This window comes from Ornithodoros turicata, chromosome 3, assembly GCF_037126465.1.
Source record: "Ornithodoros turicata isolate Travis chromosome 3, ASM3712646v1, whole genome shotgun sequence".
Classification (NCBI taxonomy): domain Eukaryota; kingdom Metazoa; phylum Arthropoda; class Arachnida; order Ixodida; family Argasidae; genus Ornithodoros; species Ornithodoros turicata.
In genome coordinates, this window is record NC_088203.1 from 45,160,299 (window position 1) to 45,164,336 (window position 4,038).

A 4,038-nucleotide genomic window follows, 5' to 3' on the forward strand; every position below is an offset into this window, starting at 1 on the left:
TTCTCTAATGCCGACAAGCTTTCTTGCTCCTGCTTAGTGAGGTTATACCTGAGTTTGCGTTTTGCGCTGTCCTGATACGCACGCAAGATATCCTTCTGAACTGCTTTAATATACAAATCAAGGGTTTTATCTCGGTTAGGTTGTGGAGTGAACTCTGATTTTATACGAAACGGATTACTGTTCGACTCTGTCTTTTCATGAAAGTATTCTGCAAGCCGTAGCCTCCGGGCAAAGTTATCAATATCTACATGTAACTGGTATTCATCCACTATTGCATCATTAGGGCAGAACGATAATCCTTTACCAAGTAGGGAACGATCGGAGTTCGTAAGTTCACGGGAAGAAAGGTTGATAATGTTACGATCTTTTGGTAGTCGGTCGGCATCACGCATTGGAGGGGAATTATTATTTAGATGCATTTCAGGGGCGTGCTGCAGATTACGGTTTGAGGCTACGGCAGAAGTGGACAAGAAATTGGGCGCGTTTGAGGCTGTGTTATCGGCGGTATGATGTTGTATGTTATCCCGAGTGAGCTTTTTTTCTTTCTGTAGTTTTAGGCTCACTCGTTTCTTTTGAATGAACTCGTCTAGTTCTGCTCTATGAGACTCAGATAAGGTGGTTGCATTCGCGACGGTGTTTGTCTCCTCTGACAGTGAATTGATTGTATCTTGACACTGCATAATTAGTATTTTGGTTAGGGCTAGGGACGTATTGTGCAGGGTTGATAGCCACTCTTTTTCAAGGTTTTGGTTAAGAGGAAACGTAGATATCTTACAAATCTGCAGTCCGTGTGCGACGAAAAAGTGCGACGTTATTAATGGAATGACCGGGTCGACTAAAATGGCGAGAAACCGGGAGGCTACCTTTTTTCGAAACATCTGATCGGTGGTTATTGAATCGAATCCTGAATGAATTTTTACTTTGACCTACATATTGCGCGGAGCATTCCATTAATAACGTCGCACTTTTTATTTTAGAGTCAAATTTCACATCCGATCACTGCAGAGAGCAACGCGAATCGTACTTGATCTACAAATTCCAATCTCTAATAAATGAGGATAAAGGAGTGCTATCAACTGTAAGAAGCATATCCGGATAACTTTTTTTCTGTATGTCCTCGGAGTGCCCGCTGCCTCTTTTCTTCTTTTCTTTACAGTTGGACACAATGACTCTAGGAACACCCCGGACAACAGGTTTTCAACGAGCGCGACCCAAGACTCTGACACGTAATCTCCCCGGCCGATGACCCAAGAACCTTCCGGAATCTTCCAGAACATGACTCACTGACGACTGCCTCGCAGTGGAATTGTACCAACTGTGACGACACTTTTGTAACCTTTTAAAAGACCTTGTACATAGATTTTCGTCTCAGTCCCGAAGAAGGCGGAGCGTCCGCCGAAACGTAGACTTCCCCAGACCCTTAGTTTAAATGCCAGCTTAATAAATAACTTCCCCTACTCCCTACTTCAGTCTCTGGTGTCTTTTCTCCCCTATCTATATTCAACATCCTGGTCGTTCGAACCTAAATTTTGTAGCGTATATATATATAGTCTGAGGTACAGCACAGGAGTAAAAGAGTGAGAATAGACAGCGTTCTCTAGGTTTAGAACTGTCTTCTGCTGTGTATCTCACTTTGATATCTCATTTCTGCCCATGAGAGCATTGCCAAGTTTTTGTGCATTTTGCCTTTTTCAGATTACTACAGTGGTGCCAACTTTCACTTGCGGCTATCCAAGAGACAGGCGTACGATGTCATGCGGTTCAGCTCGACCCGGATGCTATCATAAACAATATATGCATTTACCAATTTCCAATGGCTGTGTTCCATCTCCTATTTTTCTATGTTTGCTACAGTTGCCTCACTGCCTCATCCCGTTGTTTTACCCTCGCCAAGCGAATGGCCGCTTCCGCAGTACCATCAACTCAGCATGGGCATGTTCATAGCAATACCACAATGCCCGTACTAACACACCTGAAATTTGACCCGCACATTCCTTTAGCCTCAACCTATGTTCTTTACCTTCTCCAACGTACTGCGGTCTCATGAAAAGTTATCGTAAAGATTATTCTCCCACAAAAGTCTTCTAACACTTGTAATACGTTATGCAAGAGGAGGAAATAGACCAACTTGCACGAGATTTCCGACCACTGACCTGCTGCAATCGGGTTAGCATGGCACACGGCCAGAGGAGGACAGATGACCGAGACAAATAATGGGAAAGCGCGCCCGTTCACATTCCTTCGGTTGTTGTACCACCTGTCTAATTGTAGAAGAAAATCGTGGGGGAACGCATAAGTCTGTTATTCGAAACGTGCCTCTTGTGTGCTTCCTTGTTTGTCTTTCTCGCATTCTCGCAACGTGTCATCGGCCTAACATATTGGCCTTGGCTCATAATCGTTGTTGTGAACGAACTAAAAATCGTAGAAGCCTATGTTTGCGCCTTGAGAGCAATACGTGCGTGTAGTGTGCCTGTGGACCAAACCTAGAGGTACAATGAACGACTGTAGCATTTCGTGCAGCACTATCTTCGGTACGCAAGCAGCCATGGTCTCAAGGGAATATAAAACTGTAATCGGTATCATCAACATAGTTATCGTAATGAACCTAATTATCGCAATACGTTTGAATAATAGCAATTGCGCACCTCGCCGCGCATGCTGAATCATATTCAGTTACTGCAAGTGTCACTGACATCCTGCGTGTTAGATAAAGCTGTTAGAGGCAACAAGCAGGCTCCTACAAAAGAATTGTCACTGCTAGGCAATGAATGTGAACACATAAAAGGCTACGAGCTAATTCTCTTCCGTCTCCCAAACACACGCTTCTTCGTCATGTTCCTTTGTTTTTCTATTTTTTGCTTCATTGTTTCTAATCGAACGGAAGGAACCGGGTTATGCACCAGCTTGTCTGCGTCCTGTCCCTTCGGTCGGCAGTTAGGTAGCGGAGTACCGCTATTCGCTACTCCTCTGAAACGCCACTACTCATTCCGAAACGTAGCGCGGTACGCTACCGGACGGAAATATGTACCGGCGCTACTGCCAAGCTGCCTCGTAAGATACATTTTTATGACGAACATGCAACCATGATGAGTAGAGCCCACACAACGCTTAGGCAATAAAATATTGTTTTATGCAGGAACAGATGTGATGACAGGAAAGGAAATAAATGCCGGGATTCCCTTGTACCTAATCTTCTGGGGATTCACCTGGCAGTATGAATAGGAAGCGTTGTCTGACAGTGTTGGCTATTGACAACAAGGCCAAGCGTGGGACCAGCCTATGGTACAGGACGATAAATGACAGATTCCTGAATTCCCGAAAAATGGAAGAGAAAATAGCGTTAAGTTCCAGTGGCCTGGAAATCTGGACACAGCTGGAAGTGTGCTTAACGAAGAAGGAAAGTATTTTGAGTACTGAGTAGCAAATACGGGAAAAAGTACTTTAAATACTTTAAACGTACTTGTCACAAAAAGTATTGAGTAGAGTACCAAAATACCGGAAAAAAGTATTTAAAATACTGTATTTTGAGTACGTACTCAAGATACGTACAAGTCTGATCGCGATAGATTCGAAAGGCCACACACCGCCAATTTCCAAACTTCATTTCGTCACTGCTTTCTTATTTGTGCCGTGCATATTCTAGGCTAGCCGATGTCTTCGAAAGCAAAGCCTTCGCATAAAAGGTTCTCAAGATAGTGGAGAAAAGTCGTACGCGAGGGCTTTTACAAGAGGACTGCGCTCATCCGAACCTGGCGTCATTCTTTATGACGTTAGCGTCGGGACGTAAAGCTATCCAGCCTGTTCCACATCTTCAGCGCCGTTCGAGATACGCATTGTTTCGAACCACATTTCAATGCATTTCACAAGTCGGACTCTTATCGTCCTGTTTAGACGTGTTTGCATACAGACGGCCGATTATCGCGAAGCCTGACGTGTTCGCCAATAAGAAGCGATGGATAGCGGGCGAAGTGCGTAGATTCTGTGCCCCCGCCTTCACCACGTGCGACCTTTCCCCCATGCACGTCACAATAGAGGGTT